Source organism: Myotis myotis, unplaced genomic scaffold (genome assembly GCF_014108235.1).
Source record: "Myotis myotis isolate mMyoMyo1 unplaced genomic scaffold, mMyoMyo1.p scaffold_m19_p_13, whole genome shotgun sequence".
NCBI lineage: Eukaryota > Metazoa > Chordata > Mammalia > Chiroptera > Vespertilionidae > Myotis > Myotis myotis.
Genome location: NW_023416317.1, coordinates 57,777,491 through 57,803,154, shown reverse-complemented (window position 1 = coordinate 57,803,154; position 25,664 = coordinate 57,777,491). Strand labels below are relative to the sequence as shown.

Genomic DNA, 25,664 nt, shown 5'->3' with positions numbered 1-25,664 from the left:
TGGCTGGTAAGTGTAGTGGAGGGACAGTCAATTTACATGTTTGTCTATTATTAGGTAAGACTAGAGGTCCGGTGCATGAAATTCGTGCACAGGGAGGGTTCCCCTCAGCCCAGCCTGCACCCTCTTAAATCCGAGACCTCTCAGGGGATGTCTGACTGCCAGTTTAGGCCCGATCCCCGGAAGTTGGACATCCCTCTCACAATCCTGGACCACTGGCTCCTAATCACTCACCTGCCTGCCTGCCTGGTCGCCCCTAACTGCCCCACTTCCCCGCCGGCCTGATCGCCCCTCACTGCCTCTGCGTGCCGGCCTGATCGCCCCTAACTGCCCCCCCTGCCAGCCTTCTCACCCCTAATTTGGTTGTCCCTCACTAACCTCCCTGCCGGCCTGGTCACAGGCAGCCATCTTGTGAGGGTATGCAGGTTAATTTGCATATTACCTCTTTATTATATAGGATAGCTAAAAAGTGGAAACAACCCACTGATGAAAGAACTTTTAAAATGTTGCCGAAACCGGTTTGGCTCAGTGGATAGAGCGTCGGCCTGCGGACTCAAGGGTCCCGGGTTCGATTCCGGTCAAGGGCATGTACCTGGGTTGCAGGCACATCCCCAGTGGGAGATGTGCAGGAGGCAGCTGATCGATGTTTCTCTCTCATCGATGTTTTTAACTCTCTATCTCTCTCCCTTCCTCTCTGTAAAAAATCAATAAAATATATTTTAAAAAAATAATAATAAAATAAAATAAAATGTGGTGAACCCTACAATGGAGTATTATTCTACCATGAAAAGAATGAAGTACTGATACATGCATGCTACACGTGGATGAACCTTGACTATTTCTAAGTGAAAAAAGCCAGATTCAAAAGGCTATATATTGTATGATTTCATTTAAAGATGTGTTCAGAATAGGCAAATCCACAGACAAAAGAAGATCACTGGTTGTTGCCAGGAGCTGGGGGAGTCGGAAGGAATGAGAAGTGACTGCTAGTGGGTTTGGGATTTGTTTGGGGGATGATGACAATGTTCTGGAATTAGACAGTGATGACGGTTGCAAAATACTGTAAATATACCAAAAACCACAATGATTTATTTGCTTTAAAATGGCGAATTCTACCCTGGACAGCGTGGCATAGTGGTTGAGCATCAACCTAAGAACCATGAGGTCATGGTTCGAGTCTAGGTCAGGGTACATGCTGGGGGTTACAGGCTCGATTCCCAGTGAGGGGTGTGCAGGAGGCAACCAATCAATTACTCTCTCTCATCACTGATGTTTCTCTCTCTCTCTCTCCCTCGCTCCCTCCCTCCCTCTCCTTTCCTCTCTGAAATCAATAAAAAATATATTTAAAATAAAATGGCAAATTCTATTGTAGGTGAATTATCTTCATTTTTTAAAATATATTTATATTGATTTTGGAGAGGAAGGGAGAGGGGGAGAGAGAGAGAGAGAAACATCAATGATAAGAGAGAGTCATTGACTGGCTGCCTTCTGCACATCCCCTACTAGGGATCGAACCTGCAACCCGGACATGTGCCCTTGACTGGAATCGAACCCGGGACCTTTCAGTCCACAGGCTGACCCTCTATCCACTGAGCCAAACCCAGCTAGGGCTTATCTTCATTTTTTAAATATGTGAAATGACATCTACTCAAAGATACACACACACACACACACACACACACACACACACACACACACATTGGTGAAAATACCAAAAAGTACTAGTTCACCCAGACTAGGGTAGAAAGTAGTCACACAGCCTTCCTAAGTTTAGGTGACATCAGGGCTGATACTAAGGGAAATAAGTACGTAAGCCAGCCTTGTTCCTTGCTCCCTCCCTTCCCTTCCCCAGTTCTCTCTGAACTCAGAAATCACTTACCTGTTAAACAATTACTCCCCAATAAAAATTATTTCAATAAATTATACTCAATAAGCATGTTCTACCTATAAGAAAATGACTGAGCTCTCTTGAATCCTCCCAATGTCTTTCTATGCCTAAAAGAGAAAATGAATTAACTCAAATGAATATCTGATTGAGGATTTCAGACAGTTTAACAAAAATAAAAAGAGGAGTCTCTGTAGGAAGCAACTTTTTTCTGAAGAGTCTCTATTCTCCACTCCCACTTATCACCCATCCTCAATCTCCCCTAATTTTTTCCATTTTTCCTTCTTTAGAATGAAAAAGCTTTACATTTTTTCCACAGCAGTCTCAACATGTGGGGGTGGGGAGTAGTGAGACAAAAGCTATAGCTACTTTATGTGTGAATAATTTGTCAGAACCTATACATGGTCATGATAAAGAATCCTATAACCTAACTTCAACCAATAATCAATAACTACCATTAGAAAAAACTAGCTGTGCCTTCAGAGTTGTAAGACATAAAACATTTACTAGTAATTACAATTTGGCACACAAACTATAGCAGAAAATCAGAACCAAGATCTCCTGGAAATACTAAAGTCATACAAGTCAGAAGTAAGGAGAAAATAAGGCATGCAGTTTTGTCTCTCATTACATACTAAGATTTTATTTTGGAGCTCTCTAGGTATTTCCTTAGCCTATTCAAGTAAAAAAACAGAAAGAACATATCAAAATTATAGACATGGGGAGGATAACAACAGTACAGGTAATAGAACTAGAATTCCAAAAATATCCTTTGGAACACAAAGAGCAAGAAAATAAGAATATTAAAAAAATCAACCACACAGGTTCAGAAAGCAAATTAAAAAAAAGAAGAAAAGCCAGCCAACTAAAAACAAAGACGTGGGTTAACATCAGTTCTAGAGGAAAGGACCTAGTCCTAGGACAAGTATTAGCTAATGTGGAAAAGTGGGTAGAGAACGAAGAGACCCCAATTTCTTCTAAGCAGCCTGATAGAAAGTAAGTGGCAAACTCCCCAAGGGCAGGGATCCCTTTTGAATTCCTTATCACTTCACTTCCAGGGCCTAATACAGGGTCTGAATCAGACCCGGCCTGACAAACTAGCATGTCTACAGCGTGATGCCCAACACGGTCAGAGGTTTGGAGAGAACACTGCGTAAGAGGTGGCTGCCGGAAAGGCACTGTTTAGTCTGGGAAAGAAGAAAGTGAAGTGGGCAGAGTAACTGTCACTGAATAGCTGTCAAGTGGAGATGGGAGCTACAGGGAAATACAGTCGACAGCAAAATGAGAACCAGCGAAGGAAAACGGCAGGGAGGCAGGTGGGAGGTCATCATCAGGGAAGTCTTTCCGAAACGACATCTGCGCCCTGGCCAGTGTGGTTCAGTAGGTGGGGCGTTGTCCAATGCACTGAGAGTTTGCTGTAGGATTCTGGATTCCAGGGGGGGCACATGCCCAGGTGCAGGCTCGATCCCCTGTTGGGGGCATGCAGGAGGTAGCAGATCGATTTTCACTCTCACATCAATGCTTCTCTTTCTCTCCCTCTACCTTCTTCTCTCTCTCTAAAAATCAATAAAAAAATATTTTTAAATAAATAGACAAATGTGCAAACTTGGCAATGACAGCCACCAGCTGTGAAGTCCCAATCTTGGGGAATACTTGAACAGAGGACTGGAGGAACCACTTATACTGTGATTGCACTAGATAGCTCTACTATTTTTTCCAATTCCATGATTCTACAAGAAGGAAGAAGTCCAGGAAAGGAATTATTCTTGCACACAACACTGCCAAAGTTAAAAAAAAAAACACTGAAAACTAAAAACCAGTAGCTTCTTTATTAAAAGGAGCAATCCCACCAAGAAGGGACAAAGATTGACTTGAAGTCAAGATATTTGATATGAAGAGACTGCTTTGCTTGGGATCAAGCATAGCACTGGGAATAAGAATAGGTCAATTCTGGCTATAGTCATTTCCTGTTTGGCCAAAAGCAAATGACTTCACCTCTCTACTTAAGCTGAAAAATAGTAATAAATACCTAATACAGGAGTAAAATTTAAATTAATTAATAACTACAAAATACTTTGGAAATGTATGTGACAAAACTGCATTATCCTACTTTACTCATATACTAGGTAAATCCATTATGAATAATAAGAGTCACGTTTCTCACTATCAGAGAAAGAAGTTACAAACAAGGAGAGAATGCTAAAATGAACTCTGTGGTGCTAGGTTAGACACAGAGACCAGTATGAACTTATGTGTATACATATACACATATACACACATACACACACATATACTAGTATACTAGAGGCCCGGTGCACAAAATTCGTGCACTGGGGGGGGGGGGCGCGGATTCCCTCAGCTGGGCCTGCACCCTCTCCCAGTCTGGGAGCCCTCAGGGAACGTCCACAGGGAGTGGGCCTAAGCCAGCAGTCGGACATCCTTAGCACTGCAGTGGAGGTGGGAGAGGCTCCTGCCACCACCGCTGCGCTCACCCAGTCCTGAGCCCAGCTTCTGGTTGAGGGTGCTCCCCCTGTGGGAGCACAGTGACCACCAGGGGGCAGCTCCTGCGTTGAGGTCTGCCCCCTGGTGATCGGTGCACACCATAGCAACAGGTCGTTCTGCCGTTCGGTTAATATATGGAGAGAGAGAGAGAGGAGGAAAAGGAGGAGGAGGAGGAGGAGGAGGAGGAGGAGGAGGGGGAGGAGGAGGAGAGACAGGCAGAAATAAACATATATGTATGTATACCTGGGAAAGTATACTAGTACATGCACGTATGTCCTAGCTCTGCTCCCTAAGCGGCCTAGGAGCAGTGATATCCCAGTAGCAACAGGTACACCCAGTTCCTTTAGAAACCGGATCTTGGTATCTAAATATTTTTCTCCAATAAAATAAACTGGAGCTCCTTGGAGAAATGGCTGATTCCAGGGCTGGAGTAGGAAAAATACACAATGAGACTGGAGCGTCTTGCAACACCAAGAAGTAAAAGTGCTCCCCCAGCCTAGCCAGTTTGGCCCAGTGGGTAGAGCGCCAGCCTGTGGACCAGAGTCTTGGGTGGCATCTGGTCAAGGCCATGTACCTTGGTTGCAGGTCCTCCGCAGCCCGGGCTCTGGTCGGTGCTTGTGCAGGAAGCAACCAGTCAATGTATATCTCTCACATCCATGTTTCTCTCTGTCTTTCCCCCTCTCCTCCACTCTCTCTAAAAATCAATGAAAAAATATCCTCGATTGAAGATTAAAAAAAAAGAAAAAGTGCTCCCACCACCCAAAAACAGGGACATGTCAAGAGAACATAGATGCCAAATGGCCAAAGCTGAAAGAATATCAGCAACAAATTATAGTACTGGATTACAAAACCCCCCCAAAAAATTCAGGAATCCATACTGAATGTAGCAAATGGCGAACGAATAATGGGAGAGGGGCACAAACCCTCCTTTCAGAAGAATCCCGACTGACAAATGCAGAAAGAATGAGGGAACTAGAAAACCACAACTAAGATAACGCAGCGACTGCTGCTGCAGACAAGGCAGTGGACGACACTTTAGGGAAAAATCAGACCTTTGTAGAGCCTCACAGAACCGCCTCCAAAACAGCTCTAACCACTATGGGTGATCCCAACATCTGCTCTCAAATTATCTGAGACTCGTCCCTTCAGAAGTGGGGTTCATCCCCGTCCCCTGGAGTGTGGGCTTGACTTGGCAACTCGCTTCTAGCTTCTCCCCAAAAAATGAGGGAAACAAAAAAATAGTCACTACAGTGAAACCAGGCAGACACTACCTTAAGCTAACAAAGTTAATTTTTAAAAAAAATAATAGTAAACTGATATTGATTTCTTAATTTGGTAACTGTATCATGGCTATATAAGATGTTAACATTAAGGAAAGCTAGATGAAGACTATAGGGAAATTTTGTATTATCTTTCTAACTCTTCTGCAAATCTAAAATTATTTCAAAATGCCGAAACCGGTTTGGCTCAGTGGATAGAGCGTCGACCTGCGGACTGAAGGGTCCCGGGTTCGATTCCGGTCAAGGGCATGTATGTACCTGGGTTGCGGGCATATCCCCAGTGGGAGATGTGCAGGAGGCAGCTGATCGATGTTTCTCTCTCATCGATGTTTCTAACTATCTCTCTCCCTTCCTCTCTGTAAAAAATCAATAAAATATATTAAAAAAATAAAATAAAATAAAATTATTTCAAAATAAAGTATTTTTTTAAAACTGCATTTTCCTGATAAAATTAGAAAGAACAAGGAAACTTTATAAATAAATTTTAAAAGATATTTAAATATATGCAAACTAATAAGATGGGTTTTAAGGTAAGATTAACATTTTTAATCTATAAAGAATCACAGAAGGGGAGAGGCCAGCCCATGTTCCCGCGGGAGGGCGTGGGGCGGGGAGCGGAAGAAAAATAAAATAAAATTTAAGAAAAGAATAAAAAAAGAATCACATAAGTGGGTTGACTTTCAAGTTTAAAATTTTAATGACACACAAAATATTTCACCACAAGGTCTGTTAAAAGATCACAAAACTGGAAAAGCAGATTTTTGTGGATAACCTGCCGCCCTCCCGCACTGCCAGCAGATCGAACACACACTCAGAATATGATGTTCAAAAAAGGGGCCAACCTAGAGAGCTCTAGGAAGGTAGTGAAGATGACTCCTCGTCAGATACATCAGTCTGCGTTATCACCCCCTTCGTAAAGTATATTTGTACTGATTCCAGAGAGGAAGGGAGAGAGAGAGTCACTGATGGGCTGCCTCCTGCACGGCCCCCCGGGGATGGAGCCCACAGCCCGCCGTGTGCCCGGCCGCGAACGGAAGGAACGGCCGGGGACCTCTTGGTCACAGGTGGACGCTCGGCCGCTGAGTCCCACGGGCCGGGCCCCTTTCTCCACCCCCGCTGCTCTCCCCGCACTCGCTCCCGGCAAGACGCCCGCAGGAACTGCTCCTAAAGGTGTCGTTCCCAAGAGCAAAGGGACATCACTGACATTTGCTCAGTTTCATTTTCAAACTGACAAAATCCGATGGAGCAACAAGATGACTGCCATTGGGTCAAACTGCTCCTTCCAGTTTCTTGCTTCCTAAGGAAAGGAAAGCCTACATATCAAATACCGCTGCTGAATATTAAGAAGGAGGGTAGGAGACAGGGGAAAGCAGGCCAAAGATGGGCCGAGTCACCCTGGCCGGTGTGGCTCAGTGGATAGAGCGCGGGCCTCTGGGCGGAAGGGTCCCGGTTCGATTCCGGTCAAGGGCACAGGCCCGGTTTCGGCTCAATCCCCAGTGGGGGCACCCGATCCATGACTCTCTCTCATCACTGATGTTTCTGCCTCTCCCTCCCTCTCCCTTCCTCTCTGAAATCCATAAAAATACATTTCTCACAAAGCAAGGAGGCGTGCGGGCCACCCCAGGAGAGACGCCCGCGTCGCGTCTCGGGAGCCGAGAGGACCTGCCGCCCGCAGGAGGCGGCCCTCGCTTAGCAACTCCGCTGTTGTCCACCAAACACCGGCCGGTCAGCGGGAGCGCATGACAACTGCTCGCCCTAATCCACGGCCCCCGGCCTCGGGGCCGAGCGATAAAAATAGCTGCTCCCGGCACCCGCGGCGGAGGGCCGGCAGGGTCACCCCGCAGGCCCCGAGCAGCTGGAGCCCCTCGCCACACCCTTCCCCGGCCTCCGCGGCACCCGCCCCGGCGCCCCGCCCCCGGCAGCCAGCGGCTCCCGCTCCCCGGCCGAGTGAGCGCATCGCGAGCACAAATATCCCTGATGCAATGCCGCAGCCATCCCGGGAGCCGGCCGGCGGAGCGCGGCCGCGGGGAGGGGCGGGAGGCACACGCGCACTCACACGCACACGCACACGCGCACACCCGCGCGCGCTCGCCGGGAGAAGCCTGCACAGCCCTGCACCCGGAGAGGAGCCGAGCGGCCCTGGCGAGCGGCGCGGTACCCGGACCGGAGCGCGAGAGGCGGGCGGGGGTTTCCGGGAGAAAGCGGGACCCGAGTCCCCCGAGGGGCGCTGCCCCGGGCTGGGCCCGCGCGCGAGCCGCGGTGTCATCACTGCCGCCTCCCAACGCCCGCCGCGTGCCCGCCCCCCGCCCCCGGGCGCCCCCCGCGGGCCGATGTCAGCCCAGAAGCGCCGGCGGCAAACCTGCGCTCAGCCCCCGCCTCGGTCCCGGTCCCGCGGCCGCGGCCCCGCGGGTCCATCCCCATCCTCCCGCCCAACGTGCCTGCGGCGGCCGACACAGGCTGAGTCCCCCCGACGGCCCGGGCCGCCGCGCGGGAGACGCCCCGGCCGGGCCCGCTTCCCAGCCCCGCGGGCCAGGCCCCCCTAAGGCTCGCGGGCCCCACCTCCGCCGGCCCCGTCCTCACAGGACGCCCTTCGCATCCTCCATCGCCCGAGCCCCCCAGGCCCCGCCGCACCGGACCCCGCGAGCCGCCCTCTCAGCCCGCCCGCCCCGCCCTGCGGGCCCCCGCGGACCCCTACGGCCCGCCCGGAAGACTCGCAAGATCACGCCCGCGGGCCCCCCGCCGGCCGCCCCGCGTCCCGCAGGCGGGCGGCCACCGCCCTGCCCCGCCTCAGGGGGACCCCGCGGGGTCCCGGCGACCGCGGGGCGCGGCTCGGGCAGCCCCGGGCGGTAGGGAACCCGCCCCTCCGACGGGCCGCGCCGGCCGCTGCACCTACCCGCCGCTGCCGCGCCGGAGCTGGAGCCGGAGCCGGAGCCGAGGGAGCCGGGACAGGGCCGGGAGCAGCCGGGAGGCGCCGGGAGCCAGCGAGCGAGCCCGAGGGGCGGGGCGCGGGGAGGCGGCCGCTTCCTCGTCGCCTCTTGAGGGCCGGCGCGTAGGAGGGGCGCCGCCGCCGCCTATCCCGCGGGCGCCGCGGGCCCGGCCAATGAGCGCGGCGAGGGGGCGGGCGCGAGGCCGCGCGGACCAATGGGCGCCGGCCCCGCCGCCTCGACCTTGCGGGAGTAGCGGCGCGAGCGCAGGGCGGTTGGGGGCGAGGTGCGCCGGAGGGGGGGCCCGGCCTCCTTCCCCGGACCCGCCCGTTGGCGCGGAGGCCCGCGCAGGCCCGCCGCCCGGCACCCGGGTGATGTCGTCGCTCCTCTGAGAACTTGGGGGCCGGGAGCAGGGAGAACGCGAGCGGCCGGGCGCACGCGGCCGGGGCTGGGTCTCCGGGCCGCCCGGGCCCAGGGCTCTGTGACGTCATCGGGGGCGGGGCCAGCTGGCCGCGGGGGGCGAGGGCGTGGCCGGGGGCCTTTCCAGGCGGCTTTGCCCCCAGCGCCAGTGACGTGGCTGGTCCACGCCGGCGTGTGCTGTCAGTGTAGGAAGCCTCCCAGATTTGCGCCATTTAACGCCCAAAGTGTACAAAACATCGCACTCACAGTTTTTACATTGATTATAATTCGGGTAATGGATTGCAACATTAATTACTATGTTGGATATATTTGATTAAATAAAATGTCTTTAGAGCAACCTCATGTTTCTTTTTGCTTTTTTTATATTAAGTTGATTGGGGTGACAGGCCAGCGTGAACATACAGGTTTCATGTGTGTCTTTTTGCCTTTTAAGATGTGGCCCCTCGGAAACTTAAAATTACTGTTGGGTTCACGTTATGTTTCTGCTGGGCAGCTGGTTCCGGCTGGAAGGTGACCGCTGACCCCTGCTGAGTGCTTCCTGCGTCCCAGGCCCCCTTGTAAGCGCGTGATGCCTAACAACTCGTCTAATGGTCACCACTGGCCTGCTGGTCGGCATCCGTGCTCTCATTCTGCCTTACGGATGGGGAAACACAGGTTTAGTGACTTCGCTGAGGCCAGCCTGCCCCTGCTGGAGGTCTAACGCAGCGGCCAGGTGCCAGGGCCACTACTCAACCGCTAGAGCCGACTGGGTAACCCCGAACTTGTTAAAGCCCTGGTTTCAGGTCTGGGTCTGCTACTTCCTTTCACATATATGTATTGATTGATTTCAGAGAGGAAGGGAGAGAGAGATAGAAACATCAATGATGAGAGGGAATCATGGATCGGCTGCCCCGTGCACGCCCCACACTGGGGATCGAGTCTGTAACCCGGCATGTGTCCCCGACCAGCATCAAACCCGCAGGCCGCGGCTCTCTCCACTGAGCCAAACCAGCTAGGGCTGGCTCAGCGACTCTCTAACCGTGTAACTTAGGGAAGTTAAGCTTCAGTTGCCTTATTTATAAAAATGAGATAATACAGTTACTAGCCCCTGTCATAGTCACTGTTCAGGTGACCTTGAGGTAGTACCCTGAGGTCATTAAACTTGGACTCCGGACCCAGGCTCCTGTGTGCAACCTGCACACTGATACTTAAGAGTTATGCAAGCGTGTAGAAGATAGTTAATCTCTCAGCTGTGAAACAGGTAATAATGGGCCTCCCTCATTAGGGTTTTATGTGGATCAAATGTGTTAATAAAGGCAGTAAGGTGCTTAGAATGGTGCCTCGCACCTCGCAAACACAGGGTACTGTTAAAGGATTATAATGAAGTGTTAACAGCATATACCAGTATGAAGGGATGAAGAATAAAAAATAAATGGAAAAGGTCTAGAGAACTATGAACTTGGAGCCCTGGAAAGAATGTTAGGCTAATTACAGAGAACTGAAATGACTGATGTAGGTCACAAGCCAATTAAGAAACCAGGTGCCTTGCCCTAGCTGGTTTGGCTCAGTGGATAGAGCGTCAGCCTGCAGACTGAAGGGTCCCGGGTTCGATTCTGGTCAAGGGCACATGCCCGGGTTTCGGGCTTGATCCTCAGTAGGGGGTGTGCAGGAGGCAGAGAATCCATGATTCATCCTTGATGTTTCTATCTCTCTCTCTCCCTCTCCCTTCCTCTCTGTAATCAATATATTGATTACACTTACCCAGGCTCCCAGTAGGGGGACTGCCATTGCAAGCCTGAAGGCATTCATCCAACAGATTGAGTGCCTGTGTATCAGGAAGGCCCGATAGGGACATTGGTACAAAGATGAATGAAATAGTTTCCTAACCTGGTGAAATTAGCATTACTTCACACCAAAGCCCATGGGTTTTGTCTAAGCACGAACTTAACTCTTATAGGAAAACACATAGGTGGAAGCTAAAAAAAAAAAAGTTCCATTGATCCCTTCTGCTACCTGGAGCAGCCAGCCCCAAGGGCTGTCCCTGGCTTCATGAATGGAATTGGCTTTGAGCTCCTCACAAGCCGATGGCTGGGAAAATTCAGAAGTATTGGAACCTGCCGTTCCTTCTTTAAGGTTACATGTCACCATGTTACGTGGATCCCAAGCTCGATGCCCAGGAGTCGTCCTCAATGACCCCTTCCTGCTGCCCGCTCAGGCCTACCAGGTGCTGCTGCCGCCTCAGGAATGCCTCCAGCACACGGAGGCTGCTCTGACTCAGTCCCTTTTCCCTGGGACTGTCACAGCTGCCTCCACCCCTGCGTGAGTCCAGGTGTCACAACTTCTGCACCACCTCCTCCTACCCTTCTGTTGCAGCACCCACCACATACATGGTGATTATTGATGTAAATGGGGCTCTGCCCTAGTAGATGGTTTCTCGATATACAGGTTCCCTGTTTTCGCCTCCGTGGGGGAGGACACTCCTTCCAGTCCCAGGACACCCAGGAGGAAAAGCATAGACCCCCAGCGGCTCCGCGCTGGAAAAGGTCTTACAAACATCCAGGCCCAGCTTTAAGGACATATTCTTGAGGCTCCACAAGTGCACAAAACAACATCTCAGAGCTCTCCCATACATTTATCATGCGTGAAAAGCATGGTCTATAGTTACTCATCCAAACGTTGACCACAGTGTTGGGCAGGACACAGGCATGAGCAAAGCCCCGTGGTTGAGCATAGGGACGCTTCTCCTGTTTCAGTGTAAACTTCTTCCGTGGCTTTCCATTGCATTAAAACCCCGGCCATGGCGTTTCAGACGCCGTGCTGTCTCTCTCTCATCTCACTTCCTCATCTGCCGCGTTCTCACTGTGCCCGGCACCATCTGCCTCCTCTGCTTCTTTTTTTGTCTTTTAATTTTTTAATCCTCACCTGAGGATAGTGTTCCATTGATTTTTAGAGAGAGTGGGAGGGGGAGAGACAGAGAGAGAGAAACATCGATGTGAGAGAGACACATCGACTGGTTGCCTCTTGCACTCGCCCCGACCAGGGCCCAGGTCGGGGAGGAGCCCGCAACCGAGGTATGTGCCCTTGACCGGAGTCAAACCCAGGACCCTTTGGTCCAAAGGCCGATGCTCTATCCACTGAGCCAAACCGGCTAGGGCTCTGTTTCTGTTTTTAGTTGAATTTATTGGGGTGACATTGGTTAATAAAATTCCATAGGCTTCAGGGGTACATTTTATCACACACCATCTGTAGATTGCATTGTGTGTTCGCCACCCCACACCCCAGCCTTCTTCGTTTGTGGAGCTTCCCTCTCTCAGGACCCTCCTGGTGCTGATTCCTCTGTCCGTCCTAACTCGCAGGTAATAACATTTTCTGCACAGAAAACTTGGGAAGGTCTACAACAAGCATGTCAAAGTCGCAGCTGGTGGGCCGCATGCCTCATTCAACACGAGTTTGACATGCTTGATCTACAAACTATTAGAATTAATAAGAATTCTGCACGGTTACTACATACAGTTAACATACAAAAAGGAATAGCATTTCTATATACCAACCATCAATTACAAAATGTGATACAAAGAAAGATCTCCTTCACTACAGTGAAACAGTCAAACCATATGGAACTTAGGAATAAACCCAACAATCCTATGTTATATAATAAAAGCCTAACATGCTAATTGTTCGCCCAGGAGTTTGACCGCTCACTATGACGTGCACTGAGCACCAGGGGGTGGCATGGACCATGGCAGGTGTCAGAGACGTGGCGCTGCCGGCCCCGGTGGGCCCCAATGAGAGCAGGACCGTGGTGGGATGGTGGAGCAGGTGTGAGCAGGGGCCCAGTTGCCCCACCGGTAGCCCTGCAGACGGCAACCAGCTGTGGCAGCAGCGGGGGATGGGACCGCCACTCAGCTCCCAGGCACTGGGGGTGGGGGGGGGGGCCGAGCCCCAATCGATCACCCCGCAGGCGGGATTGTGGAGCAGGTGAGGGGGCAGTGCCAGGCCATGGCAGGGTGCCAGGCGGGGCTGCAAGGCTGGGGGCATGAGCTGGGCACGATCCCCGCAGGCCACCTGAGGGACCCCACCTGTGCACGAATTCGTGCACTGGGCCTATAGTGGGGTTATCAGACTCCTATAGAAAAACATTATAAAACTACAATTTAGAGAGAAAATATAGGGATTATCTTGATGCTTTCAAGGTAGGAATCTCTGGTTGAATTTTCTTAGTACCAATGCTTGTCAGATAAATTCACAATTTTTACATACCATTTTTTATCATAACTTATGATGTTTATGTTAGAATTCCATGGGGGAGAGAAATATAATTACACTAGAGGCCTGGTGCACAAAAATTCGTGCAGGCGGAGGGGGGGTCCCTCAGCCTGGCCTCACCCTCTCACAGTCCGGGAGCCCTCAGGGGATGTCCTACGGACGGCTTAGGCCTCCCTCTGTGGGAGGCGCCTGGGCAGGTAATCAGGGGGTCGTGCTGGCACCCTCCCACTGCCCCTCCACTGCCTCTGGTGGCCGCTCCCGCAGCTCCCATCACCGTTCCCTCCCTCTGCCCGCTGGCATGCACCTTGGCTGGCCTGGTGCCACCTGCTCGCCGGCCTGCACCCCACCAACTGGTCGTTCCACTGTTTGGTGGTCGACTTGCATATTACGCTTTTATTATATAGGCTGGATTAGAATTTGAATAGGTGAGGTCATTGAATCATGTCAAGAACCCATAAAAAAGTGGCAGAGCCTAGCGGTGTGGCTCCGTGGTTGAGCATTGGCCCATGCACCAAGAGGACGCCGGTTCTATTCTCCGTCAGGGCACAGGCCCGGGTTGTGAGCTCGATCCCCTGTGGGGGGCGTGCAGGAGGCAGCCGATCGATGTTCTCTCTCAGCGATGTTTCTATCTCCCTCTCTCTCTCTCTCTCTCTCTCTCTCTCTCTCTCTCTCAAATAATAATAATAATTTTTTTAAAGTGGCAGAATCCAGACTTGCACTCGTATTCTGAGTCTCAGGGGGGTGCCTGTCGAACCCACCCCATCTTTCATCTTTGGAACTGTGCAGTGCAGGCACGTGGCAGACATGGACTGACGACTCAAAGCCCCTGAGCACCAACCACCCACCTGCCCGACGCCTTTGCAGCTGGGAGGGCGACGTGCCTCCCTGGATGGAGCTTTCGGGTAAGTCTTTCCTTTTTTGTTCTTTAATATTTTTTATTGACGTCAGAGAGGAAGGGAGAGGGAGGGAGAGATAGAAGCATCAGTGATGAGAGTCATGGATCAGCTGCCTCCGGCACGCCCCGCACTGGGGATCGAGCCCACCACCAGGGCCTGTGCCCTGACTGGGAATCGAACCGTGACCTCCTGGTTCATGGGTTGATGCTCAGCCATGGAGCCACGCCGGCCGGGCTCGGGTAAGCCTTTAAAAAGACAAACTCAACTTCATTTCTTCCTCCCGCCCGGATAGGGACACAGAGCCTACAGGTGTGTGAACAACCATCTGACGACAATAAGGACAAGAGCCATGAGCTGAGGGAGAGGAAGAGGTGGGGAAGGGAGGGGAAGACCAGGTCCCTAACACCCGTCAGCAGTACCCTGTCTTTCCCTGCGCAGGCCAGGACTTCCTGCGAAGAGAGAAAAGTAACCCGACCCCACACCATCCTTAGTCAACAAACCTCCTTTGTTATTTGCAGCGAAATGCCTCCCACCTGGCTCCTGGGTAAGCCCTGAGGCCTGCGGGCTGAGAAATGCCACCGCCGCCCCGCTCTGCACCGCGTGGCCTTGCAGGTGGGTTAGCCGTCTCCCATCTCTGGGCCCCGGGTCCCTCATCTCTGTCAGGGGAAGCCGAAGGAGACGGTCCCTTCGCCTCCGGCTCCTGTGGCCTCGCGGTGCAGGCAGTGCGTGTGCAGGCGGCGGGCGTGCAGGCGGCGGGCGTGTGCAGGCGGCGGGCGTGCAGGCGGCGCGTGTGCAGGCGGCGCGCGTGCAGGCGGCGCGTGTGCAGGCGGCGGGCGTGCAGGCGGCGCGTGTGCAGGCGGCGGGCGTGCAGGCGGCGCGTGTGCAGGCGGCGCGTGTGCAGGCGGCGGGCGTGTGCAGGCGGCGCGCGTGCAGGCGGCGGGCGTGCAGGCGGCGGGCGTGTGCAGGCGGCGCGCGTGCAGGCGGCGGGCGTGTGCAGGCGGCGCGCGTGCAGGCGGCGGGCGTGCAGGCGGCGCGTGTGCAGGCGGCGCGCGTGCAGGCGGCGGGCGTGTGCAGGCGGCGCGTGTGCAGGCGGCGGGCGTGCAGGCGGCGCGTGTGCAGGCGGCGCGTGTGCAGGCGGCGGGCGTGCAGGCGGCGCGTGTGCAGGCGGCGCGTGTGCAGGCGGCGGGCGTGCAGGCGGCGCGTGTGCAGGCGGCGCGTGTGCAGGCGGGCGTGCAGGCGGTGCGTGTGCAGGCGGTGCGTGTGCAGGCGGTACATGTGCAGAGCGGGGCTTCCTTCCCCTGGAAATGCGGCCGCAGCTCCCAATGAGCAGGTGCCTCCCTGCTCCTGTGGCCTCGGGCTCAGGACGAGGCCTGTCCCGCTGAGGGCATGGGCAGCCCACCCTGGTGCTCCCCGCACACAGCCCAGCGGTCCTTATTCTCTCTTCCCCTTCATGTCCTCAGGGGGAGGCCGTGGGTCTGCTCCCAAACGAAGGGGCGCTGCGCCCTCTGCCTCAGCCCGCTGTGCTGTGTCTCCTCCTGGGGCCTCAGGTCCATCCTGGCTGCCGACCCTCTAGGCCGAGCCCGGGCCTGGGAGCTCGGTGACCCTGCGCCTCCTCTCGGTGAGGGAGTGCGTCCCCCCTGCTGGTGCTTTGCTCCTGGTCCCGGGGGCGGCGGGGCTGGTGGCATCGTCTGCATCCTGAGACGTGAAGCAGGTTCGGGGACACGGGGTGACGTGCCCGAGAGCACACAGGCCGCGAGGGGAGCTCTGGAACTAGAAACCACACCCGTGGGTCCCGGGCCCAGGGCTCTTCCCACGATGCCTGCTGGTCCCCCCCTTTCTCCTTCCTCCCCTGGACCCACTTCCTGGCTACAGTCACAACTGCTCTCAGCTGTGATCCCAACTGCTCACCCCACTGCCCTCCGCTCCGGGCACGTGGCAGGCTCAGCAGACACCTGGCGCCCCCCAGTTCTCCTTCCATCCTCCATTCTGAACCCTCAGTCCCCATCCAACCCCCTAGCTTCTCTCCAACCCTGACTCCAAGCGCCCGGGTTGTGGGCTCGATCCCCAGTGTGGGCGTGTAAGAGGCAGCCGGTCCATGATTCTCTCTCATCATTGATGTCTCTCTCTCTCCCTTTCCCTTCCTCTCTGAAATCAATAAAAATATATTTTAAAAAATAAAATAAAAATAAACTATTCTTAAAAAAAAAAAAGAGCATGCACGTGCGGGGGAGGGGGGGCGGGGGGACTGTGAGGAGCAGGGGGAGCAGGAGAGCAGACGCCGGCTCCAGCCAGTCGCGCCCGGTGGCGGGAATGTGGGCAGTGAGGTGGGAGGAGATGGGACGATGGGCCACCTTTTACGTGCAGCATCCTGGCTGCTGCGCGTCGGCAACTAATTAAAGTTTTAAAAAATACTGTGCAGGCCGAACACGTCTGTGGACTGGTGGTTCTCGGGGTGCTTTGATCCAAACCCTCCTTCCCACGGGGGAGGGGACCCACATCCTGGAGCAGGTTCGCAGGAGGGAGGGAGGCAAGACCCGAACCCCGGACCTCGGGTCCCTCAGAAGCTGGAACTTCGGCCTCGTCAACAGCCTCTCGTCTCGTGAGAGCTGCTCTAGGAAAGACATCGGAGAAAAGACAAAAAGGAAGGGATGCCCCTTGCCGCTTCGGCTCCGTGGATAGAGCGTCGGCCTGCGGACCGAAGGGTCTGGGTTCGATTCTGGTCAAGGGCACGCATCTCGGTCGCAGGCTCCTCCCTGGCCGGGGTCCTGGCCAGGGCTCATGCAGGAGGCATCAATCGGTGCATCTCTCTCACATCGATGTTTCTCTCTGGCTTCCCCTCTCTCTTCCACTCTCTCTAAAAATCAGTGGGAAAGTATCCTTGGGTGAAGATTTAAAAAAAGAAGGGAATCTTTTCAAAGATGCCCACCGTAGCTCCTTGCGCTGCTTCTCTTAGCGTGAAATCAAACATTGGCAGCTTGGAACAAACGAGCTTATATTTAGGGAAGAGCTGCATGTGCTCACGGAAACCCTCTGGGCATGGCCCACGCCGACCGAATTAGGATGCAGGGGACTCTGCAGGAGTGTTCTCTAAACTTTTTATTTGGAAATAACTTCAAACGAAATGAGAAGAAGCAAGGATAAAAACAGCACATAGAACTCTCCTTGACTCTTAGCAGGATTTACCTCTTTCAAACCTTTTGCCCACACGCCACCCACAAATATTTTTGGAGCCATTTGAGTGTGGTGTGGGTCCCCTACGTTACGGCTTTTTACCCCTAAACACTTGAGTGTGTGTTCCCAATAATAAGGATATTTCCAATAATCAATACAGATGTCAACCTCAGTACGTTTAGCATTGACTCGGGAGTTGTAGCGAACCTCCTGTCTGTGTCCGGTTTTGTCAATTGATCCAATAAGGTCCCTCAGAACAGGATCTAGTCCAGGATCAAAGGTCACCTTCAGTCGTCATGTCTCTCTAATTTCCGTTCGTGTGGAGCCTTTTCACAGCCTTTGTGTGTGTGTCTGTGTGTGTTTTTATGACATTAATATTTCTGAAGACTAAAGCTCCCCCTTTTTTTAAAAATCCTCCCCCAAGGATATGTTTTTTTTATTGACTTTAGCGAGAGAGGAAAAGAGAGAGAGAGAAACACGGATGTGGGAGAGAAAGACCAATCGGTTGCCCCCTGTACTCGCCCTGACCGGGAAGCGAGCCCCCAACCTTTTGGTGTATGGGACGACGCTCTAACCAACTGAGCCACCGGCCGGGACAAAGCTCCTCTTTTTTATTTATTTATGTACTTATTCATTTTTAATATATTTTTTATTGATTTCAGAGAGGAAAGGAAAGGGAGAGAGAGAGAGAAACATCAATGATGATGAGAGAGAATCATGGACCGGCTGCCTCCTGCACGCCCCACACTGGGGATCGAGCCCGACACCCGGGCCTGCGCCCCGACCGGGAATGGAACTGTGACTCCCTGGTTCCTGGGCCGACACTCAAGCCCTAAGGCCTGCGGCCAGGCCACGGCTCCCCTTTTCGTTACAATGGGTCCCACCGGGGTGTCTGGTGGGCCTCATGGTTAGACTCCGGACGCCCCGGTCTGCAGCGCAGCACGCGTGATGGCGTGTCCTCAGCACATCCTATCGGGAGGCATGTGGCGCCCATCTGGCCCTCCCTGGGGAGGCTCATTTTCATTCCCATCTGATTTCTCGCGGGTGCTGTTACTATTTTTTCCCTCTCAGCTCACAGGCAAGCTGTGGAGAGAAACTTGACACATGCTTATATGCGGCTTCCATCCAATCATCCCCTAAATATAGCCCCACGGCCGAGGCCTGCCTGGACCACGTCCTCCTGTGATGGTGGCGCAGCGAGGTCCTCCATCCCACTGCCCCTCCACATGTGCCTGTTGACACGAAGCATTTTGACGGAAACCATACCTCACCCCCCTTCTCGAGGGGTGCAGTTTTTTAAAAAATATATTTTTATTGATTTCAGAGAGGACTGGAGAAGGAGAGAGAATCACTGATCGGCTGCCTCCTGCACGCACCACACTGGGGATCGAGCCCACAACCCGGGCATGTGCCCTGCCCGGGAATCAAACCGTGACCTCCTGGTTCATAGGTTGAGCCTCGACCTAGGAACCAGAAGGTCACGGTTTGATTCCAGGTCGAGGGTACATGTCTGAGTTGCGGACTCGATCCCCAGTGGGGGGCCTGCAGGAGCCAGCCAGCCGATCAATGATTCTCTCTCATCATTGATGTTTCTATCCCTCTCTCCCTAACTCTTCCTCTGTGAAATCAATAAAAAATATTTTTTAAAAAAATCAGGCCCTGTATTCCGAGTTCTAACAACAATTTGGAAAATTTGAAGATAAATAAAGGACCATTGGGAAGGTTAAAAGAAACAATTCTCCTATCTTGCTGGGCCCGTAGTGTGCGGAGAGGTACATGTTATGCAGAACGCGGGGAAATTGTTATGTGTGAATTGGTTCATTTCAATAAGCATCTACTGAACACCTACCGTGGACCACGGTCCTGTGCTTGGAGCTAGAGATGAAATGAATGAGCCTTCACAGAACTCCCAGTCAGTCCAGAGGAAGAAAAAGACACTTAATTCCACTCCGAAGTATTTACCCAAGGAAATGAAAACATACACCCAGCTGGTGTGGCTCAGTGGCTGAGTGCTGGCCCATGCACCAAGAGGTCGCTGGTTCGATTCCTGGTCAGGACACAGGCCCGAGTTTTGGGCTCGATCCCCAGTGGGGGGTGCACAGGAGGCAGCCGATGGATGTGTCTCTCTCATCGATGTTTCTATCTCTCTCTCCCTTCCTCTCAAAAAATCATATTTAAAAAAATTTTTTTAAATACATCCACACAAAGATGTGTTCAAGAAGGTTCATGACAACTTTATTCTTAATAGCCCCAAACTGGAAATGGCTCAGGTACCCATCAATAGATGAAGGGATAAAAAACTGCAGTACACCCAGACAGAGGATACGATTCAGCAATAAAGAGGAACTAGCTACTGATTTTATGTAGCGTGTCTGAACCCCAAAAGCTAAGCGGGAGGAGCCCTGTGCGCTGTGATGGCATGCACAGAGAGCTCAGAAACAGGCAGGGCTGGGGAACCATCGGGCGAGGGGCTCCTGGGATGGGGGCAGGGGAGGGGTCGCTGGAAAGGGCAGGAAGGAACTGAGTGGCGAGACAGTGTTGGTACGGTGCTTGGGTCAGAGGGCACGGGTTTATGTCCCTGTCCAGATTCAGCAAATGCACGTTTCAGATTTGTCTGTGTCATTGTCCACAAACTGCCCAGCACCATAAAGAGATGGAACTCCACTGAGTGGGGTACCTCCCTGAGTATTTAGAGAGACGTGTGCTGATGTCAGAATTAACTTTGAGATGTATCAGAAGCGAGACGGATTAATAGATGGATAGCAGCAGGGGAAGAGGGAGAGAAATGCGATAAAACAAGCATCATACGTGTGAATGGAAGAAACAACATGCTAGAGAAGGAGGTGTTAACTAAAATTCTTCCAACTTCGCTGTACTTTTATTTTTAAATATCTTTTATTGATTTCAGAGAGGAAGGGAGAGAGAGAGAAACATCAATGACGAGAGAGAATCGTGGATCAGCCGCCTCCTGCACACCCCACACTTTGCTGTACTTTTAAAATGTTTCCTAATAAAACTTTGGGGGAGAGACAATGCTTTTTAGTTCACGCTGGACTTTGGTAACCGGCGTGGCGGAGAGCCAGCTTTCTCTTCTGAGGGAGCACAAAGGAGCAGATCGTTTCTGCTGGGGACGGAGGGAGCAGCGTCAAGGAGAGGCTCGGAGAGGAGGCGTCCTAGCAATGGGCCTGAAAGAGGAGATTTAACGGCAGAGGGGGTGGGGGAGGGCACCCCAGGAGGGAAAACAGGGCAGCGGGAATTCCGGCCCTTTCCGGAAGCTGCAGGTGAGCAGAGAATGGAGGGAGAGGAGGCTGTGCCCAGGACGCCTGAGCCTGACAGACGGACAAGGGCCTCTGGTGTGGACTCAGCAGGGGGAAGCCACTGAGCAGGATGCATGTGCAGAGTGTGTGTGCATGCATGTCTGCAAGTATGTGCGTGTGTGTGTGTGCATGGCTGCATGCGTGTGCATGTATGTGTACGCGTGTGCGTGCCTGCGCGCGTGTGTGTGATCTGACAGCCAGGATAGAGAACAGTGGAATGGGAGTGGGAGTGGGGAGGACAGCCAGGCTGTGGTAGAGTTTTCTGTTGCTTTTATTAGCAAGCTGAAAGCAAGGGCAATTTTTGTGACAGAATGTGGTCAAGACATGACCTTCCTGAAGGTGAGAAGTTTTTAATTTTTTTAAATTTATTGATTTGAGAGAGAGAGAGAGACCAATTAGCTGTTCCACTTATCTGTGCATTCACTGTTGCTTCTTTCATGTGTCCTGACCGGGATTCGAACCCGCAACCTCAGCTTACCAGGACAACGCTCTAACCAACTGAGCACCCAGCCAGGGTGAGAGGGCTTTAAAAGAGCAGGAAGAGAACTGGGTTTGTCCCAGTTCCCAGCTCTCTGGGAACTTTGATCCTTAAAGACTTCCTGTTCCCTTGGAGGCGCTGGGCTGTCCACGGACCTCCCCTCTGGCCCTCAGCCACGGCCCAGACAATGGAGCGCCGCCCGCCCGCCCGCAGGGCCCTCCAGAAAGAACGGAGCCGGAGCCCTGGCAGCCCTGCTGTCCTCGCCTTCCCGCCCGGCGCCCGACTCCTCCCCCGTGAATGGCTTGTGCTGGGCGGCTTGTCCTCCGTGCTGCCTCCCAGATTCAAGGCTGCTCCGCTCAGGCCCTCGCTGGTGTGGCTCGATGGATAGAGCGTCGGCCTGTGGACTGAGGGGTCCCGGGTTCGATTCCCGGTCAAGGACACATGCCCGGGTTTCAGGCTGGATCCCCAGTAGGGGCCATGCAGGAGGCAGCCGATCAATGATTCTCTCTCATTGATGTTTCTCTCTCTCTCTCCTTCTCCCTTCCTCTCTGAAATCCATAAAAAAAATTAAAAATAAATAAAAAAACAAATCAACGGAAAGGTATCCTTGGGTGAGGATTAACAACAACAAAAAGCCGTGGCCGGCCAGGAGTCTCTGAAGCTGTGACAGGACTCGCCGCCCGCCGCCCGGGGTGGCGGAGAAGAACAAGACCGAGAAGGTGTGTGAAGCCCAGCTGGGCCTCCGCCTCCAAAGTTCACAGAGGACGCGGCGGGACTTCCGGAAGAAGGCAGCGGCGTCGGCACGGCCTCCTTGGCCAGCACCCGCAGCACCTGCTGCCAGGCCTCACCCGGCCTTCCGGGGAGCAGGCAGACCGCCCGGCGCCCCCCTCGCTGGGTTCAGGGAGAGCTCAGGCTTACCCTCATCATCTCCTCTGATGCTCTGAGGTTGGGCTCCGTGCCGCGTTCACAGATAAGGCTCCGAGAGGCAGAGGCGGTACAGCTGGTCCAAGGTCACACAGCCAGAGCCGGGAAAGTCGCAGCCAGTGGCCTATCGGAAGGGGAGGAGCCTGCCCAAGGGTCCTGGCGCCCACGTGGGAAGAAGGGCGAGTGGGGGGGGGGGGCAGGGGGGCATTGCTCATCCGTCTGTGACAGCAAAAGGCCTAGAGATGCACTGACTGGTGTGGCTCAGTGGATAGAGCGTCGGCCTGTGGACTGAAGGGTCCCAGGTTCGATCCTGGTCAAGGGCATGTACCTGGGTTGCGGGCACATCCCCAGTGGGGGATGTGCAGGAGGCAGCTGATCGATGTTTCTCTCTCATCGATGTTTCTAACTCTCTCTATCTCTCTCCCTTCCTCTCTGTGAAAAATCAATAAAATATATTTTTTTAAAAATAAAAAAAGATAAAATAACAGAGACATAGAATCATCAAATAGATGTCAAACCTCAAAGGGAAGGCAGGGGAGGGGGAGCGGTGGGGGGGTAAGAGATCAACCAAAGACGTTGTATGCATATAAGCATAACCAGTGGACACAGTCAATGGGGGAGGCGTGTGTGGGTGGGGACTGGGGGTGCGGGCAGGCTGGGAGACCACAATGGGCCGAAAGGAGTCGAATGGAATACTTTCAACAATAAAGAATGAATGAATGAATGAATGAATGAATGAATGAATGGAAATAAGGGCTCCCCGGTGTGGGGTGGAGACAGTGTTGCTGCTTGGGGGAGGCGGTCCCTCCAGGCCTGGCTCTGGGCATGGCTCCCAGGCTCCCTGAGCCGGCAGCCCCTGTGGATACCCAGCTCCTCACGTGTGGGCGCAATATGGGCTGCGGAAGAATGCGGCTCCGATGCCAAGCCCGCCAGGCCCTCCGCCTCCTGGGGACGGGGACCGTGTCCTCGGTAGCGTGCTCGCCAGATGGCGAGAGCCTCCTGCCTCGGTCGGCCTGCGGAGTCCTCTGGGGTGTGTGGCATGTCTTCATCCACGTGGCTGTTCTTTTAGGGGCCTTGCCCGCTGCCAGGGCTCAGGGGCTCAGAGTCCCCAGAGAGACAGCAGGGTCCCTGGGAGCCCCAGAGCTCTGAGCAGACCAACCTTCCCCCCTCAGGGTCGGTGGTGACGTAAAATATTTCTGAAGCTGAAGCTCGGCCGGCGTGGCTCGGGGTGGAGCATCGACCGATGGACCAGGAGGTCACGGCCGGATTCCTGGTCAGGGCGCAGGCTCCATCCCCAGAGGGGGGCGTGCAGGGGACAACCAATCAATGGTTCGCTCTCTCCCTCTCCCTTCCTCTCTGAAATCAATAAAAATATATTTAAAAAAAGCTCTACCTGGTCTGGCTCAGTGGATAGACCATCGGCCCACAGACTGAAGGGTCCCGGGTTGGATTCCAGCCAAAGGCACGTCCCGTGGTTGTGGGCTCCATCCCCGGCCCTGGTCTGGGCACACGGGGGAGGCAACCAGTCCACGTGTCTCTCTCACATCGATGTCTCTCTGTCTCTCCCCCTCCTTCCACTCTCTAACTATCAATGAATATCCTCAGGTGAGAACCCAACAAGCCAGAACAACAAATTACGTCTGAAAGCTCTGGGACACTCTTCCCTCTCAGTGGGGTCGGATGCCCTGCCCTCGGGTGTGGGCGGACTTGGGGACTCGCTTGGCATGCGGACCGTGCGGCGGCAGCGATGCTACGACTTCAGAGGCCGCGCCATGACAGGGTCACCGCTCCCGCCTGGCCCCTCTCTCCCACGGCTCAGTCCCAGGGAAGTCAGGCCTGGGGCCGGCCGGATGGCCCCGCGAGGAGGCCTCGGGCAGGAAGCCGGCCGGCGTGCCAGGCCTGCGAGGGGCTGCGGGGAAGGGGTCCCCCAGCCAGAAGACTGCGGCCTGGCCAAGGGTGACTGCAGTGCCTGCGACGCCGGGCCCCGCGCCACGCCCCCCGCGTCCCTGACCGGCAGGGATGGGAGAGATAGTGAAGGTTTCCTGTTGGATGAGGCCTCTCAGCTCCGGGGAAACGTGCTGCGCAGCAGTGGCTAAATGAGGCGTTCTCCCACCCCCGGCCTCTCTCCGGGGCCCCTGCTGTCCGGCCACACTGACCCGCTCTCTGCTCAAAGCTACACATTTTTACTGGAATCTTCTCTGTGCCAACCCAGGCACTGCGGTGTGGCAAGGAGCCAGCCAGACCAGCCAGCCTCTGTCTTCATGGGCTTCGGGTCACACGCGCGTCTCCCCCCGCCTAGGAGCCTGTGGACTGTGTCTTCTCCGGACCGAGAAGGGCTGTAGCCCTTGGCCAGCACTGTCTGGGCCTGGACAGTCCACCCTAAAGTGCAGATAAGCCCTATGAACACAAACAAGAATCCTGTGCTACCGTCTGGAATGTGATAACATTCCACCAGCAATCATATTACAGCATGTAACAGCACCAGAGCAACACACTGTACACCTTAAACTTACACAATGTCATACATCAAAGTTATTCCACTAAAGAAAAATGATTAAAAAAATATTTTTAAGCCCAACCGGGCGTGGCTCAGTGGTTGAGCATCGACCCCGGAACCAGGTCACCGGCTGGATTCCCAGTCAGGGCATATGCCCGGTTTCGGGCTCGATCCCCATCAATGATTCTCTCTCATCGTTGCTGTTTCTACCTCTCTCTCCGTCTCTCTTACTCCCCGAAATCAATAAAAATATATGTTTTTAAGTGTGGAGGGGGGCAGGGAATTCAGAAGAGATGACCTCAGGGAGTCTGAGGCCCTCTCCGGGAACACACAGCCGACTCCTGTGCCGCGACCGGCCCCTCCCCTCCCCGCACCAGCCGGTGGGTAAGAACCCCTCCGGGCATTTCTCGGGGCTCACGGCACCCAGCACTGACGCCAGCGGGGAATCCCAGGAGCTGGCGCTCCCGTCCAGGACCGGCCCACGGAGGGACGGGGAGCCTGGCGTGGCTCTCGGGGCGCCCAGGTGAGAGCCCCGCCCAGGGCCGTGGTGAGGATTTACAGGAAAGGAGCCCTGACCAGAGACGGGGCCGAAATCCGCAGGCACCCCGCGGCCACACGTCTGCACCTGCCTGTCCCAGACCTGAGAGCGGGCCCTCGGCTCCCTTCCCTAACGTGGGAGACGCAGACGACGGAGCGCGCCCGCGGGGCCTCGGAAAGAACCGAGTCCGAGACCTGCTTCCCGCCTTCCCGCCCGCCCTGCGCCCACTCCTCCTCCGTGAGTGGGTTGCTGGGCGGCTTGCCCTCCAAACTGCCTCCCAGGTTCAAGGCTGCTCTGCTCGGCCTGCTGGTGTGGCTCAGTGGGTCCAGCGTCGGCCTGCGGACTGGACAGGAGCAAGGCTCTTACTGATGTCAGAGGGGAAGGGAGATTCGGTCAAGGGCACATGCCTGGGCTGTAGGCTCGACCCCCGGTGCGGGCGTGCCCCTGACCAGGGATGGAACCGCGACCTCCTGCTTCATAGGTCGGCACTCCACGCCGACCGGCCCTCCTCTCTGTCGGCAGCGAGCGGGTGGGAGACGCTGGGATGCGACCCCCTCGCGGGAGCGCCATAACCGAAGGGCAGCGGCGAG

General features: G+C 54.3%; 1 protein-coding gene across 1 annotated transcript in view; it reads right to left on the bottom strand.

Moving 5' to 3' along the window:
• Positions 1 to 8,641, bottom strand: part of MAP4 (microtubule associated protein 4) — a 105,978-nt gene extending 97,337 nt beyond the window's left edge. Inside the window, exon 1 of the mRNA XM_036333682.1 lies at positions 8,558 to 8,641. The gene's annotated coding sequence lies outside the window, so the exon portion shown is untranslated. The remainder of the gene's footprint in view (positions 1 to 8,557) is intronic.
• Between the last annotated feature and the right edge of the window lie 17,023 nt (positions 8,642 to 25,664).